Source organism: Euprymna scolopes, chromosome 28 (genome assembly GCF_053919585.1).
Source record: "Euprymna scolopes isolate OS-2025 chromosome 28, ASM5391958v1, whole genome shotgun sequence".
NCBI lineage: Eukaryota > Metazoa > Mollusca > Cephalopoda > Sepiida > Sepiolidae > Euprymna > Euprymna scolopes.
Window position 1 is genome coordinate 53,671,809 of NC_136509.1, and position 18,739 is coordinate 53,690,547.

General features: G+C 40.0%; 1 protein-coding gene across 3 annotated transcripts in view; it reads right to left on the reverse strand.

Moving 5' to 3' along the window:
• Positions 1-18,739, reverse strand: part of LOC145249629 (uncharacterized) — a 245,894-nt gene that overhangs the window by 55,662 nt on the left and 171,493 nt on the right. The window contains exon 1 of one of the 3 annotated variants that reach the window (XM_080111377.1): positions 9,800-9,935. The exons of the other annotated variants lie outside the window; for them this stretch is intronic. The gene's annotated coding sequence lies outside the window, so the exon portion shown is untranslated. Of the gene's footprint in view, positions 1-9,799; positions 9,936-18,739 lie in introns of those variants that run through there. 3 annotated transcript variants of the gene reach the window in all.

The following is an 18,739-nucleotide window of genomic DNA, read 5'->3' on the forward strand; positions in this document are numbered from 1 at the left end:
TCAATGGCCGGAAAATAAACTGTCTTTTGGATACTGGAAGTGACATATCCTTAATTGATGAAACAACATGGAAGAAAATTGTTTCTCCAAAGCTGCAAAATACAAAGAAAATTGCCAGAGGAATGTCTGGAAATAGATTAAAATTTAAGGGTGAATTTTATACTAATGTGACCTGAATGAAAATACTGAAAAACTAAAATATATGTGATATCCGGATAAAATTCTTATCTATTCGATATAGATTTGGTGACATTTTTCGATTTATAGGAGAAACCAATAAACTCATTTTTCAAGAGAGTAAATTTGACAGGATCGGAAAGTCCCAAACTTCCAGGAAGATTTGTTGTGGATTTGAAGAAGGGTTTAAAAAATGTATTTTCTGAAGGTCTGGTTTGTTGCGCGCAAGGACCCGTGGTGCAGTGGTTAGAGTACTGGGAAAAATCAATTGTAAAATGTGATATTCTCCTGAAGGTTGATGGTTCAATCCTCACTGTGGGCGTCCGAAATATACATTTGCGAATTACTTAGGACCTCTATCCAGTCATGGCTGACGAGACAAGAGCACGGTACCCCCGTGAAGTAAATAAAAGGTTCCGCTCAAAATTTCGTCCAAATTCCCGAGTTCGACAGAAACTGAAGGTCAGAGGTTATATCGACCGAAACGTTGTGAAAATCACACTCAAGACGAGAACACTAGTCCGATGAATAATAATACATATAACCAATCCTCATCTCAAAAATTCAGAAACGTACTATAATTCTTATATCTCAAATATGCACGAACTAAGAGCACTATTAAATGAATTATTGAAGAAGAATAAAAAAAATGGCCATGGAGAAAAGAATGTGAGGAAGCATTCCAAAAAATTAAATTGTTATCGGATCTAGCGTTAGCACATTACGACCCGAAAAAGGATTTAATTGTAGCGATTTAATTGCTTCTACACAGAATGGAAGATGGATCTACTAAACCAATTTCTCACGTCTCGAAGGTTTTATTATTCGCTGAAAGAAAGTACAGTCAGATCGAAAAAGAGGGTCTGGCGATTGTGTATGCCGTGAGAAAGTTTCATAGATTCATTCATGGAAGATCTTTCGTCTTAAAAACGGACCATAAACCATTACTATCGGTTTTTGGTTAAAAAAGGGATTCATACTCATACAGCAAATAGATTACAGAGTATTATTTTGCTCAATTACGATTTCAAAATGAAACACCTAACATCTAGTAAAATTGCACATGCAGATGGTTTGTCGAGATTGATCCCCAGTAAAACTGAATTTGAAGAAACTGGTATAGCAGCACTAAAAGAAGAAAATGAACTAACAGATATATTAATAAATACTGTAAGGGAACTTCCTGTTACACTAGAAGAAATAAAGAAAGCAGCGAAAATAGATAACTATATTAACAAGATTAAAAAAAAACAAGTGGGACAAGACGAAAAGAATAGAAAAAGATTAAAAGTGTTTTCATTTTCTATGTCTGATGAAACTCTGATGTATGCAGAAAGAGTGGTAATACCGCAAGTATTACAAAAGAAATTTCTAAAAGAATTCCCCATGGGACATCCTGGAATCGCCAGAATGAAGGCCCTAATGAGAGGATTCACATACTGGCCTGGAGTGGATCAGGACATTGAGAAAATGGTGAAATTATGTAAAAGTTGCCAACTAGCCGCGAGATCTCCCCACCTTATACGGACGCAACCTTGACCTAAAACAGATGTACCCTGGACACGCATCCATATCGATTACGCAGGACCTCTGAAGGGATATTATTACCTAGTAATTGTAGATAGTATGACAAAATAGCCAGAAATTTAAAAATACAAACACCCTACAGCGGCAAACACAATAAAAGCGCTGGACGAAGTATTTAGTCGATTCGGAGTTCCAAAAACAATTGTTAGTAATAATGGCACTATGTTCACAGGTCAGGGATTCAAGCACCACTGTAAGGCACTGGCCATTGAACGCATTACAACCCCAACTTTTAACCCTCGATCAAACGGACAAGCGGAAAGATTTGTCGATACTTTTAAACAAGCTTTAAAAAAGAATAATAACATCGACACGGAAGAAAAAAGCATTAAAAAATTCTTAGCAATATATAGGATAACACCAAATCCAAATACAAATGCTAAATTATCCCCAGCTGAAATTATGTTTGCTAGGAAGGTACGTTCGGTGTTCGACCGGTTAATCCCAAGAGAAAAAGTAAAAAAAAAAGTATCAAGGATACAAGACTTAAAATGACGGGGATAAAGTTTTCTTCAAAAATTATCGGGCATGGAGAAGTTTTTGGGAAGAAGGCATAATCTCAAGAAGAATTGTGAAAATGGTTTACATTATAAAAGAGCAGACATTTTTCCACAAAAACTATATTAACCAACTGAGACCCCGATACATAGAAACAGTCAGAAACCAAGAGTTACCAATGGAAGTGCTATATGATACTTTCTATATACAACCTCCAAACAAGGAAGTACGAGTAACTAAGAACTGTAGTCACTCTCAAAAAGTAAAAAAATCGGCAAACAGTGAGAAGTGAAAGGAAAAGGAAAAGGACCGAATTTTTGGACAAAGTTTAAAAAGGAAAAATGGTAGAAGCAAAATTCTATGGAAGAATTTAGCTTTGGAGGAAGGTGATGTAATGGAATAACCTAACATCCCTTCATAGATGAAATGAACTAGTGATATATTGACCCTCTCACGTGACTGAGGCAGAAGGAAAAAAGACAGGAAGAGAATAAGAAAATATGTCGAGTAACTCTTATGTCACATGTATTCCCTTGTAAATAAACCCCATTGTCTTTTGTGTTTCTTGCTGTATTCTTATTTAAAGTAAGGATATAACACACACACAGACACACACACACAGACACACACACACACACACACACACACACACACACACACACACACACATATATGGAGGGGTATAGATATGTATGTATGTATGTATATGCGGGTGTGTATATGTATGAACATATTTAAGTGAGCAAATGCAATGATATCTAAAATAGAAGGGCTCTAACTGTTAACATTTCCAATTGAATTATCTATATGACCGAAAAGAGTAATGGCATAATAGTAACTGATAGGTTCTGCATAACGAAATGGATCTGTAAAAATGTACCGAAATTTTAAAATGCTAGAGGGGCTGTTTTGCATGAAAAATAAGTATTTGGATTTTGGAATGTAGCTATACAGTTATTTAATTTCAGATCGATCATTGAATGTTCCACCACAGTAGGGTCTAGCCACACTGATCAGTTATGATACAACGAAACAGTACTGTATGTGGATGACTATATATATATATATATATATATATAAAATTTTAGTCATTCAATAAATTTAATAATTTATGACGTGAAATGGTTAAGTTTCAAATCAAAAGATTTTTATTATTCTATGTAAGACAAAGAATACATTTGAAATATTCTAACTCCTTATCCCATAGGATATATATGTGTATGTGTGTGTGTGTGTGTGTGTGTGTGTGTGTGTGTGTCAGTATAAAAAAATTATACGAAGTGTATATTTTTATATCTTTTCTCTTTTTATTTCTTACTTGGTATAGGAATACTAAATTTTGAAAATGTTTTTAAAGTAGATATTTTCGACCTCACGTACGGTCTTCGTCAGTATCAGTTCTGGACTGTTGTTTCCCAGGTCAAATCCAGTGTTTTTCATGGTGGGTTTGAGTTAGTCTTTGTATTGTTGTAGAGGGCGACCGATGTGTCTTTTTCCTGCGGCTGACTCTGAGTACAGTGTTTGTCGAAGACATGTCCAAATCAACAGAGGCTGTGCCTCATTGTGGCTTCAATACTACAGCTGTTTGATCAAGGACACTTGTGTTGGTTACGTAGTCATACCATTTGATGTACATCGAAGCTTTTGTTGGTGGAATTTTTCTAGTTTATTGAGATCACGTTGGTACACAATCCCGGTCTCACGCCATACAAAAGCGTAGGGATAACAATCACATAGTATACCATGAGCTTAATTTTTATTGAGATATTTTTTATTTTTGAAGATGCTTTATTAGTTTGCCGAATACTTCGTAGGCGGGGCTAATCGGTTTTCAATATCATTTTCAATTGAACATTTTTCTGATATTATACTTCCGTGATATGGAAAATGATCTACTTGCTCGAGAGGAATATCATTTATATGAATGTTTATGTCTTGTAAATGGTGTTAGGTGCTGACTGTACTAGCACTTTTGTTTTCACGATATTAACAGTGAGCCTGAAGCAGTGGTAGACTGCTTTGAAGTTGCTTACGGATCTCTGAATACCTTCTTTGCAATGGCAAAGGGCTGTGTTGTCATCTGAGTATTGGAGCTATATGACGTGTTGGAAGTTCACAAAGTTGTGAGATTTTAGTATGGCAGGCTTGAAGAGTTCTCCATCGTAACGGTACCTGATATCCTTCTCAGAGTTGTCTGGGGGAATATATATTGGAGCTCTAATGGGATCATGATTGACGGAATGAGAGCAAGATACCCTCTTAGATAAAGGATTCCTTTCGAAATTCCGTATAGATTGTCGAGTTCGATATAAAGATTCCCAAATTCGACAAGGCACACCTGAAGAAGGTCGGTGATTACATCGACCGAAGAATAACATCCAAACTGAGAACGGTATTGCGAATAATCCAAAATAAATATTTGAACACTGATATGCTTTTGCTGTTTTACTTGTTAAAACTTATATTTTGCTGGACCTATCTAAATAATTATTTTGAATTAATTTTCCTTTATTATTATTATTATTATTATTATTATTATTATTATTATTATTAAATGAGATTGCTGGAGGTTGCATTCTTTTCTTGTGTGAGCTCATAACTTTAATTGGTTTTAATTCTTATTGTCCTTGTTCTTTTCTCTTTTTTTCCTTTTATTCTCTTTTCTTTATATCCTGGTCTCACACGCATGCAAAATATAACTTTTAATACTTTCGAAAAAAAAAAAAGAAAAAAAAAAGAAGAAAAGTGGGGAGATAGGTCAAATATATGTTTATTGTTTCATTTTTTGTTTCTATTGTTTTATTATATATATTTTATTTTGATGCCATTATCTAAGTAAACCGTTTGCTCTCGATGGCCCCAGTGATAAAAAGGATCATCGATTATCCCTCGTCTTCCCTTTTACTATCGCGTGTTCATTTCAATCACATTGTATTATGCGCTTTTATTTGCATACATTCAGAAGTGGGACACACGCACATTTGTTTAATTATCACGTGATAAGAATTCGTAATGTTAAGAATTTGTTTTGTCTGAGAATACAATCCACTCTCTCCAGCAAGTAAGTGATGACCGTCTAGACACAAAATGTTTCACATAACTCTTGACTAATTATTCTACCAAGATTCTTTAGTCTACCTTACTACCGGGTGGAACGATAAAATTGTCGCCCCAAAGAAAACAACACTACAGCTTTATTTTTAAACTTTTATTGAAAAACCAATTCATGTAACTTGATTATGTAGTAGAACTGACGTCTATTCAATGTACTCGCCTTCAACCTCAATCACTGCCTCGATACAGGTCCGTAACTGGGAGCATGCGTTTTCCATGAACGCCAGCGGGAGCTCGGCGAATATTCGGTGGATGGTGTTGTGGTGTTGATGATGTTTTCGACGTATGACCAAACGAAGTAGTCCAGAGGGTCAAGGTCGGGGGTAGGGGGCAGTGAGAGAAGAGTACAAAGTCGTAGCATTCCATCTGAAGCCAAACCTGTGTTTCTTTGAACTTGTGGGATGGCGCCGAGTTCTGCTGCCATACCCAGGTTCTGCAAGCGGCCACCTGATTGCACCAGGGAATGACCACACTCTTCAGCACATCCAGGTAGACTTTCAAGACGCTTCGAATGTGTGAGGTTTTTAAAGTGAGGAGTGAAGGGGAAATGGGGACCAGCTCCCCGGGGAGTAGGGGAGCTGGATAGTGACAATTGGTATGAAGGGTTGCCCCTACATTGACCAAGGTCTTATATGTGGGGTTGGTATTTATTTGCTCCTCCACCGAGCAAATTAGGCACAAGGCCGATTTTTAATGTGAGGAGTGAAGGGGAAATGGGGACCAGCTCCCCGGGGAGTAGGCGAGCTGTATAGTGTGTGTATTTATTTGCTTCCCCACTGAGCAAATTAGGCACAAGGCCGTTTTTTAATGTAGAGAGAGAGAGAGAGAGAGAGAGAGGGAGGAGAGAAAAAGGGGACCAGCTCTCGATGCGTGAGAAATGGGAGCTGGATAGTGACAATTGGTATGAAGGATTACCCCTACATTGACCAAGGTCTTATATGTGGGGTTACTCCCACATATGGTCTTTGCTGCAGTATCTGCCGGAACAGATACTACACTTTGATCTTGACCAAAAGGCCAAGAAAAGGGGTTATTTATTTGCTCCCCCACCGAGCAAATTAGGCACAAGGCGGATTTTTAATGTAAGAAGGGAAGGGAAAATCGGGACCAACTCCCCGGGGAGTAGAGGAGCTGGATAGTAACAATTAGAATGAAGGGTTGCCCCTACATTGACCAAGGTCTTATATGTCGGGTTGCGTTCATATATGGTCTTTGCTTGCAGTATCTGCCGGAACAGATACTACACTTTGAGATATTAAATCCTTTATTCATGTTAAAAATACATAGAAAATCAACAATGAACAAAAAACTTAGGCACATGGCCAACTCAAAAGGGGGGATTGTGGGGGTCGTTGGTCATCCTTGTCACTCTAGAACTAAACAAAATCAAAAGTTTCTCCCAGCTAGTATCTTCTTTCACCATAATACCGCATTCACCCTTTCATACTGGGGGACGTCCTACTTAACTCCCAATTTTTAAAACATTTTTTATTCATGTGTAAAAAAAAAAAAAAATGATAACAATAAAAATAGTACAATAATTCATTTATGTCGAGGGCAGGGAGAAAAAAAAAGAAAAAAAGGTGATTCGTAGGACCCTCCCAACCCCGTCTAGTTGATAGACTGCCCGTTCCACTAGGTTTGTAAATGGAACCTCGCTTCTGCGGGTCAGTCTCTAAGTGGGGATGCTCTCTAGATAGGGGTGAATGGAGAAAAGAAAATTTTGTGGGTAAGGAATGGAGGTTAGTTTGTATTTCTTTCTCTCCAAGATGGGTGATATTTAGAGGAGGGGGTGAAAACAAAAATTGCAAGAAGGAGGAGGTGGGGATCTTGGAGGCTTCCTAATCGGGGAGGGATGGAACACAAATTCAGCTAGCTGAGAGGCTACTTGTTTAATTTTACTTTATGGAACTGCGCGTTCCACACCTAGGCGGGAAACACGTATTCAAATTTGGCTCCTCTTCGTACACACAGACTTGCTACATGTATCTATCTTCTGTCAAATGCCACACGATGCAGCCTTCTTTTATCACATCTGATCTTCACCCGTAGTTGGTGTTTAAAGAACGCGATCAGATCTTGATCAGAAAAAGACAACACCCCCCTGGCAAACTTGCAGACGCGACGTCCAAATCACCATTCTCGCCACGGCCAGAATCGTAGCGTAGACCATTTGTCTTCCGTCCAGCTGAAGGGTGCTGGGAAGTTGGCCTTTCTACTCTAGATGCCCAACTGCAGTCCTACCGACTTGCTATGGTTTATCTTGATCCCTGTAATTCTTTCGTACTGAGCAAGCGCCTCCGACATGATCTCGATGTCTCTGAAGCTCAACACAAAGACCGTGACATCATCGGTGAACGCGGATACCTTGGTGGCTGAGCCACCGGGTATTGCAATTCTGTGCAGAGCCGAATTTGCCTCCCCACGTCTCAGCTTGTGGAGCAGGGGCTCCAAAGCCAGGACATAGGGCAGGGGTGACAGCGAACAACCCTGACGAACTGACTGAGAGATAACAAAGGGTTTTGAGCGTTTTCCGTTGACTTGCACGACGGCTGTGGGCTGTCGATACATAACGGAGATCCACTTGCAGAAGTCCGGTTTAAAACCGAGGGCCTCTAAGACAGAGGCCAAGAAACGATGGTCGACCCTATCGAAAGCTTTGGACTAATCTAAGTTGATCAGCGCGGCTTCCATGTCGTCATCTATCTTTCCCTCTAGGACGTGCAGATCAGGTGCAAGTTGTTTTGAATCGATCTCCCCTTCACAACGTAGTTCTGTTCCGGTTCAACCAACTCGCCGATAACAACCTGCAGCTGATTAAACAGGACCTTGGCCAAAATCTTCAACTCTGTGTTAAGCAGAGTTATGGGCATGTAATCGTCTAACTCTTCCCCATTATGCCTGTCACCTTTCCTCAGCAATGTGATCACTCCCTTGGTGACTTGCCCTGGGATGGATCCCTGAGCAAACCAATGGTTGAACACATCTGTCAGAAGAGACAGAAACATGGGCGACAGCCTCAAATACAGTTCGTATGACAGACCATCGAGTCCCGGCGATCTGTCACAACTGACCTGCTACAGCACAGTAAAAACCTCACGCTCCATCACCAGGCCCTCGCAACTATCCGCTCTAGTCGCCTTAAGGCGGGAAGAGTCAGCCAAATAGTCACTAAACTCAAGGACCAGAAGATCGGGCTGCTGTGTAAAACGCTCATCCAAATGTTCTTGAAACCCCTCGCAGATCTCCCAAGTCGATTCCAGGGTGCGTCCATCCGGATGTCTTACCTTTGCAATGTACTTATCCAAGCCATGCCTAGAAATTTCACGACGCGTGTCAGTGTTGGAGTTGACTGCTTCATTGCCTACCTTTCTAAGCCTAGCTCTGACTACTTGACCTTCATAATGCTCGCTATTCTCACGCAGAAGGTCCTGCTTAGCTAGTTCCTGACTGACCCTATCACCCTCCCCCATAGCCCGGGCTAGTTTCTGCTCTAGCTTCTTCTTCGTCTTGGCCTTATCTAGTGTGAGGCGCTGGGCATACTTGATGGAGAACATTCTAATTTTGGCTTTTAGACCTACCTACCACTTACTCCTGGTAACCGCCCCACTAGTGCTTTTTGAATTAATTCTATTAGCTTCTCTTGGTAGTCTTGTATATCCAGAAGGGAGGTGTTTAACTTCCAGTGAGCCACTAACTTAGGCCTATTTCCTAGCTTCAGCCGGCCCATAACTAGTTTATGGTCCGTCTGGCCTAGCCAAGTGAACGTGGGACAAGATAAGAAGTCTACTTCACCTCTCCTAACATATATCCTGTCCAAGTAAGTGTTTGGATAGGAGGAAACGCTATTGGTCCACGTCCACATCTCCCGCCCCGGATGCTTGACCTGAAACCTGTCGACCAGACCGCATCTAGCCATCAGATCAGCCAGGCTGGACTCTCACCTCTCCGATCCTCTAGCATCGCCTCCTACCTTATCTATCTTGGGGTCTAAGATGGTGTTCCAATCTCCCATTAGCACTACCTGCTTCTGACACTCTACAAACGCGTCAAGCTGACTGAAGAATGAGACCCTCTCACGAGCAGTGCTGGGCACATGAACCACGATCACCCGAAACACAGAATCTTTTACGGCAACATCGGCCACAACCAGCCTGCCCACCGCATCCCTATGAACAACGTCGACCGTCACCGACAGGGTATGTTTAACCAGCATGGAAACTCCCTCCCCCGCGGGCTGCCATATGCTGAGAAAACATCAAAAGTTCGGGCCAGCACCTGACAGTCCACATAAATGCGTCTCCTGAATCGCAGCTGCATCCACTCCCAGGGACAAGAGGTCATGCTGGAGGCGAGCTGCCCAGCCCGATGATCTGAGGCTCCTCACATTCAAACTAGTCAAATTCAAAGCCATGGTACCTACCTTAGGGTGTATCACACTCAGCTCCGAAGTCAGCTGGGGAGAGGACGCCGATGTTATGTGCCATGCTCAAGGTGGTCAGGTTTTTCATATCCTGACCTTCTCTCGCAATGCCGCCAATGTCCAAAGGATTAATTAATTTCATGGCTCTGTAGAGTAACGGATGGACCAACACTGGGACCCTTCCCTTGCATTGTTTTGACAGTTCGTCAAGAGAAGGGTCATTTTTCTTCACCAGTTCGATCCCGGAAATGGCCCTTCAGCAGCCTGCAGCCTTGTCCACAAGTTGGTCTTGCAGGTCTCTGGAGTTCTGACAAAAGATATTAGAAGCGCGACGTCCAGGAAATTTGAGGTGGTATTTACATCTTTCCCCTCTATCTGTTTGTAATCGAGCAGAGGTTTTAAGTTTTTCCTCTGCCGATAGGAAATGTCTGTTGCCACAGATAGAGGGTCTACATAACATAGGGCTTTTAATTTGGTTGGTCTGCGAGAGGCAGAGGAGTCTCTCCCCTCCCTTAGTTCATTCTTTTCCTTTTCTTTTTGGGGTGGTGGCTCAGTTTGCATTGGTGTGGGGATGGGTGTTTGTGTGGTGCCTGGTGTTGGTGCTGGTGTAGTGTCTGGTGTTGGTGCGGTGTCTGATGTTGGTGCGATGTTTGGTGTTGGTGCGGTGTCTGGTGTTGGTGTGGTGTTTGGTGTTGGTGCCATGTTTGTTGTTGGTTCGGTGTCTGGTGTTGGTGCAGTGTCTGGTTTTGGGGTGGAAGTGGATTTTGTTGTTAGGGATGGTGCATGTTCACAGGGAGTGGGGGGCCACCTTTTCTTACCATTTCCTTCTTTTGTTTTTCTTTTTTATTCTTTTGAATGAACCAGAGAGAGGTGAGGTTGAGTTCTTCTCCCTCTCACTTGCGGATTCATCCTCAAAGGAGCAGTCTTTTCTCCGCTTGATCCCCGTCTCGATTTGTGTTGGTTGTGTCTGCTCCTCTAGTTGCTGCTGCGGCTGGTTTTGTTGCTGCTCTAGCTGGTGTCGTTGCTGCTGCTGCTTCTTCTGCTGCTTCTGCTGCACTTGCTGCTCTTGCTGCTTTTGCTGCTGCGGTAGTTGTTGTTGCTGCAACTGTTTCCACGGCATTGGCTGCGGTGGCTGTTGTTGTTGCTGCATTTGCAAAGGCTGCTGCCACGATTTTGGGGCTGATGGTGGGACGGTGGCAGAAGGGATTATGGGCTTCCGTTTTTGTCTCACTACCGTGCTCCATTCCTCCCCTTCGCCTTCTGGATGGTTCGGGTTTTCCTTGGAGCTGGGGTTGGTGCCACAGTTGCAGGGTTGTTGCCGCCCGTTTTGGCGCGGGTTGTGACCACCTTTTGAGTCGTTTGATTAGGGGCTCCCCTTTAGGGGCAGCTCCTAGCCATGTGGCCCTGCTTTTGGCAGAACCAACAGTGCGGACGATGGCCCTCCACCACTACCATTATGCTGTTATGCTGGCGCCCTTTTATGTCAGCAGCGCTGGTATCGCCCGAACACCCTCCCTCTTCAGCCTTATTGCTATTGTGTAGCAGCCCAGGTGAGTCCCAGTTTTTGACCGTACACAATGTACTGGCTGAAGAGGCATCCTAACAGTTCCGCAGGTATTTGGGTTGGCACATTAAATACCTGCACCTGAGTCCTTCTCTTGCCCTGGTATTCGGGTATTAGTTTGACTCTCCCATGTTTTATGTCTTGGAGGGAGAGTCTCTCCGCATCGTCCTTGGTGGGTAGGAGGATGTCCTACACGGCAAAGCTCCTCTGGTACAGCTATAGTACTGGGATGTTGTGGAGGAGCCCCACCATGTCTTCATTCTTCATCCCCAGGAGGCGGTTTTCCGGTATATCGGAAATGGCGAAGGACAGAACTCTGCCCTCAATCGCCTCCCAGGTACCCGGTATGGGGTTTATATCTGCCCCCTCTATGTATTGTCTGTACTTTGTCAGGTACAAGTCTCTATACTCTTGAGGGGACAGTTGTTTTTCTACGGTCTTCCCTCACGCAGACCCTCTTGGTGGTGTTGGTATGGGGTCTTTGGTAGGGTTAGACCGTTTTTGGTCTTTTATGGAGGTTGCCCCTGCCTGTTTATTGGAAACGCTTCCTGCCTCCCCAGATTTCTTGGTCTGTCCTTTTGTGGGAGTGTCGCTTTTTTGGAGGGCGGCTCCCTTTTCAGTGTCTTTTGGGCCTGACTCTCCTTGATTAGAGTCTTTTTCGGGAGCAGCTTCCCGTTTTGGGGAGTCGGCCTCTTAGGGAGCATAATCTTTTTTGTTTACTTTGAGGCCATCTGCCCCTCCCTCGTTTGTGAAGTCCAGGCGGTATGCCCTCCTCATTTTCTTGATCTGCTCCCCTTTTGGGGGATCAGCCCTCCTGGGGAGTGCTGTCCCCTTTATTGTCCTTTTGGCCTGGCACCTCCTCCTTTTTGTGGTCGGAGTGAGATGCTACGGTCGATTTTGGTTTTGCTCCCCTTTGGGGGAATCGCCCTCGGGGGGAGCTGTTGGTAAATTTCCTTCCTCCTGAGGAGCGTCCAATGCTGTCATATACGGGCAGTACGCCCCGTCAGTGGTTGTTTTTGCTCCTCCTGTTGGGGAGTCGTCCTCTTGGACAGCAGTAGCCCCTTGGCTGGGGGTATCCATATTGGTGGCCCCCTGGCTGAGGGTATCCATATTGGTGGTCCCCAGGCTGGGGGGGTGTCCGTTTTGGTTCCCTCTTCTTTTAAAAATCAGCGAAAAGAGTGACGTGGAGACGGCGTCCAAAGTGGGGAACCGACTTTGGCGCCAAAAAGAAGTGGCGCCGGCAAGAAGGGGCTAGCTAATTTGCATATTCTTTTTAAAAATTCATTTTAATAAATTCCTTATTAATTTTTTCGGTTTTCTTATGGGATGATCATCTTTATTTAACTATTATGTGTAATTATATTCATGCAGACATTCTACATGATTTAAACTTGCGTAATATTTGCGTAAAAAGGTTATAGTAAACTTCTATATATATTTATGTATGCGTGTATATATCTGTTTAAAAATTTTGCCTAACAAACTCCTCTGTCAGTTTTTTGTTTACAGACATGAAATTTGATATATAGAGTATTCGAGCCTATGCAAAACTTTATATTTGAGTTTTAGCCGGAGAAAATCGGCGTAAAATTGTGAAAATTAAAGAAATGGAATTTGTCAGTTGAAGGTCGAACGACGGCATTACAAATATGAATGCGTTACGCAATAGCTATTGGTTTATGTTTTAATTTTTAGCCTTGCAGCAAACTTATCTTCATAGCTCAGGCATTAACGTCAAAGGAAAAAAGTAAATTGTAGCTAAACGTTTCGGTTTCGGTTCTCGGTGATGGCGCACAAATATTTTCTTTTTTAACTTTTAAAATCATTGCTATATATTGGTTCCAATATAATATAATAATAAATACGAAATTTGAGTTAATCAAAATATCACATTTAAGCATATTTTACGACCAGGCAATGCTTGTAAAAACATATATATATTCATTTTATTAAATACGTGTCAAATTTATTGAAAATTCTTTTTTATAAATTATTTCCTCGTGTTTTTAACTTAAACTATTTATGGTTTCAGTTAAACTATGCTTCAATTTTTATTTTGTAGTTATATATGTACTAAGCAAAACAAATTATTTATAAGATATTTGTTTAATAATATCTTGTGAATTTCTACTAGGTGCTTGAAGATAGGGGCCTGTTAAGTTGTAAGCCATGTTTAGTTTCAGAAGAGTTTCTGATGAGTAGTTATTCTATACAAGTCCTGGAGATGACGAATTCTCAGTGGTCAGTTGTTCTGTACAAGTTCCGGACTTTATAATTTTGCAACGAAAGAGTATTGACACTAAAAAATATGTGCAAGTTTAAATTTTATGGAGCAATTCTTGCTTCTGATTGGTTTACATGAATTACTTTGATTCTTCAGTTATCAGCAGCAGAATCTCCCAACTCCCAAATTATGGGTCACCCTGTATTGCAACAAGGCCCATATCTGATATATTTGCATGGTTCTATGAGATCTTATTTCTTATCACTTACCCCCTTTGTCACTTTTATTTATTTTTCTTAAAAGTTATTAAATACTGATTATTATTTAACTAATTAAACTCAAATAATTTAATTTATTAATTAATGAAGTCAAATAATAATCAGCATTTAATAACGAGTTAGTATTCAATAATAATCAGTATTTAATTACCTAGTCGTGTTTTAGGCGAGATAATACATACTTTTTCTGCAAGCAACATTGTACCAGTTATTGCCGTTTATTTAATAAATTGTCTTTAGATACTACCATATGATACATTTCGAGGGTGTAAATTTTGCACCGCTCAGATTTATTAGGTGTATATTTTCTTGCACTTCATGATATTAACCACTTTAATTTGTATTCTATGTTATTTCTACATAGCTCTTTTACACATTTTGCTAATTATATTGATTTCTTGTTAGATTCCCCATTTTACATTTTAAAAGATTTTATATGGTTGTGGAATCTGTCCTTAAATTGACACACTGTAGACTCTCTCTCTATATATTCTACAATAACTTCGCGTGTATCTATAATTTCAGAAGTAAGGCATATATCATATAAGGTCATTCATTTTTATTGGTACAGTTACAGAGTTTCATTTTCATATATATCCAAATTTGATCCTATCACTATAGTGGTCCCTAGTTAATGGAATATTTTCTATTGTAAAATCCGTGGGCTGCATATCTCTGGAATTCTCTACCTGCTCCCTGTTCCTTCGATCATAGCAACATATAGAAATTTAAATGTAATGAAACAAGCATATTGCTATTCACTTCCTACTCAATTTTTTCCCGATAAATCTTGCCGATATCACAATAGCCCTTACGCTTAAGTAGCAATATTCTTTATTTGAGGCGAGCAAAAATTTATAAAACAAAAGCTAATTAAGACAAATTTGCTAAAAACTCTAGAATGAGGACGTGTTAAATATTATCTGTTCGTGTGAAAAGAAGCTCCTCCAAAACCAGTAATATGTGATAAAAGGGCAGTTTCAAGTGTGGAAAACCAGCTTCACTGAGTAAGCTCAGGTCCGTATTCCTTAATAGGGGCATTTCTGATGATATCCTCCTCCCCAAAGATTATTTAATAGCAAACACAATAACTACTGTGAACTGATAAGAGTCCGGAAGAAAGACACAACTTGGTATTTAATAGAAACAAAATATATTGAACAGAAAAACAAATATAACAAATAAAGAGAAGGGATTATACGTCAGTCCAACTGTCAAGTGAACATAACCGGTACATTACGCTAAGAGATATATTCTTCCGGTCTTTATAGTAAGTGGAAGAGTTCATTATTATCCGTAAGATGGGAACTACAACAATAACTATTGTACATAATTAATGACATAAGATTCTTTCATTTCCAATGATTTGAGAGGACATTGCCAACTTCTTTGTCGACAATGGGATTTTTTTTTTTTTAGTTTTGTCTGAATTTCACAGATTATTTCATATCATCTGTTGGTTGGTTGGTTGTTTTTGTTTTACGGCATATCAACCCTTTTCGGGTTATTTAATGCCGAATCCAAAGATTTTGAAGAAAATTTTTTTTTAATAGAATATATTTGTTGTTTTCACGTCGGTTTCTATTTAACCCATAGTTGGGACCCTAACAGGTACTACCACTCCGGGTCAGAGTGGACCTGGGAGCAATGGTAATTAAAGGGTGGCTCCACACTCCCCAAAGCCCACAAGCTGGGGCCTCACCACTGGATATAGTTTAAGGTCATATCCAGGACCCCCATTGAGGGACTTTTACCCTCTGCAGGGAGACAGTCGGCGTATTCTAATGCCCCACCGACAGAGCCCATATCATCTGTAATCATACTATAAATCTGGCGACACACCCTGATTTAAACTCGATTTCTCAGATAAAACTGTGTCTAAAATCTGAAAGTATACACGCTAAGTACTTTTGCAAAGTCCTTGATGTCGAAGAAATTGACCTTTAGATTCCAGAGGCGCGGTGATCTTTTAAGGATACACGCCAGTGTATAGTAAGCAATTAAAACACAAAACAAATTTTTCTCACATGTGGCAGATTTTCAAACACTTTGATCCAAACACTTTTCAGCCTGATTCTCGTGCTGTGTAAAATATATGCTTACATAAATGACAGGTGAAGAATGCGCTTAAAGACGTGAGGATATTTATTCTATCCCCCTCCCCCACCACCACCATTGTAGCAAATGAGACAGGAAGTCAAATTATAGTGGAAAATGTAGGTGAGTGCAAAATTTTCAATAACAACGTCTGAAACGATAAACCAATTTTTTCTTTTCCGAAGGAGTAAATAATGCTTTGGAAGATTACCTCCAAGAAACGACCGAAACCATACTTCACTTTTATAAAAGGACGAGTGCCCCTAAGTGTTAGAATTAGTATTTTTCAACAATTATGATTTTGTTTTATAATCTTCTGTTTGTTTTTGTTGGAGATGGAGTATCCTACAGGATGGAAGATGTTCACCTGTTATTTCAAAAATTCCAATTAAGAAATCTTTTTTAAGGGTATTAAGTGTAACCGCTTGTACCTAAATAAATATATACTAGCATTTCAGCCTGGCGTTGCCCGGGTATTTGGAGGTGTATGTTGAGCAAAAAAAAAAAAAAAAAGCGGTCAATTTTTTTAAACTTTGACCCCCATTATGACCCCTTAACATTTATTCTTTTGGGCTCAAATTCAGTTATTAAGTTAGATACATGTCCAAGGAACCTATATCTAAAATTTCAAGTATTTAGACCAAAAATTGTCGGAGGAGTTTGGTAGAGTTCCCAAAAGTCAAATAATTGAACTTTGACCCCTTAATCGACAAATTTCTGGTCAATAACCAATCACATCGATTTTCCCAAATCTCAGTACACTGTATATCAAATTTCGAGTCTGTAGACTAAAAATTGACAGAGTTATTGCGCATGGAAATGTACACATACACACACATACACTTTCACTTTTATAGATATAATATATATATATATATATATATATATATATATATATATATATATATATATATATATATACTAGCTGTACTCAGCCACGCGTTGCTGTGGCTCAAATTGGTGCAAAGGAAAAAGTTCCAAAATGAGAATAAGTATGTTTCTTATAGGTTTAATTTTCCATTTCGTATGGGTACACAGTTTTTGTTGTTCCATTTTCTTAGATGATATAGAGATTTTCTGGTTTGGTGACTCTTGAATACTTAATATAAATTGTCCATGGGGAAAAACAGTCAGTGTGTAACTGTAAGCAACACAATTGTAAAGAGTGTTCCCGTGCTGTGTTGATTGTTATTGCAAACGACAATAAAATTGGAAAGAGCAATTCCTAAAGTGTAATGATGTATCCGGTGGAATCATAGGAATACATGGAATGGAGATATATTCATTTTTTTTTTTTTTTTTTTACAAAGGCATCACCACATTATCAAGGCCCAGAGGCCACTCAAGGATAAGGGTTAAAGAGTGTACAGTAGAAATTGGTCAATATAGTAATCATTAGTAATGAAAATTTGGTAAATTTAATAACTTATATGGAACGGCTCATCAAGAACTTATTTACTTTAGACTTGAACACAACCATATTGTAGTCAGCCGGAAAGCAGGAAAACGGAAGACAATTCCATAGGCGTGCAGTTCTAAGAAAGAAGCTTTGTTCATGGAATCTACGTTTAGGTTTAGGCACAGATAAAGAGTGGGGGAAATTATTGATAGTGTTTACAGCTAGACGAGTGTTTCTTGTGAAAGTTTGGCGAGGGGGGACCATAGATTGAAGCTCAGTCGAACACTTTCCATGAAAATAACGATACATCAGAGACAAACTCGCAACATCTCTTCTGTGAGATAGAGGTTGCAAGGAGGAGAAAAGGACATCTCCTACGAGGCTACGAAGTCTATTTTGAACTCTATCAAGGCAGGACAAGTCCTTTCTAGCAGCTCCTGCCCAGATGTGGCAACAGTATTCCATCCTTGGACGTACCTGGCTCTTATATAGGTAGAGAATAGCATCAGCAGTGAGATATCTACTGGATCGATAGAAAGATCCCACCATTTTTCCAGCGGCCTTGGCAACAGATTTGATATACGTGTTCCATTTAAGATCAGGAGTAATGGTCAAGCCCAGAAGCTTGTCAAAACTTGAGGCCTCCTGAAGACGAGAGCCATTCATTTCAATTGATGACAAATGTGAATTAGAATGTTGATGGTGTAAAGAGAGAAGCTTGGTTTTAGATGCATTAAAAGTAACCAGCCACTCCTTTCCCCATTGTACTACGTGCTCAAGATCAGAGGAGAGAGAATTGGAGAGAACTTGGTCGTTTACTGTCTTAGATGTGGTACCATAAATGGTAGTGTCGTCAGCATAAATGTCTACAAATGATGTAAGGATATGATTTGGAAGATCATTAATGTAGATCAGGAAAAAAAAAGTCCTGTTATGATTGTTGTTTCTATGATATTGTTTGTCAATTTTTTTTACTGCAAGCCATGTGCCTTTGCAAAGATTGGATTGGTTTATATTTCACAACATGATAATTAGTACGCCAAATTTTATTTGCAATACATGCGGTGACATCCTTGGCAAATATAGCTGTTTGATAATGAACCACTTTATCTACTTTCACAGTAGTGTCGATGGATTTGTATTTGACTACCTCACTTGGAATTTTACATTGAATAATAGCGTAGACGTACAAGAATAGCTCGTTCACTCAGTGAAGTGGAATTCTTATAATTTGAATATCTGCCCAAACTGTTTAAACTAACTCTTCTTTTGATGTAATAAAATTACAGAAGTTAAAAGTCAAAGAATTTTACCCTTAACTCTGATCAGCTGGCACTTTTCCGTACCCAATTTCCCATAAGTGATGCAAAAATTTATG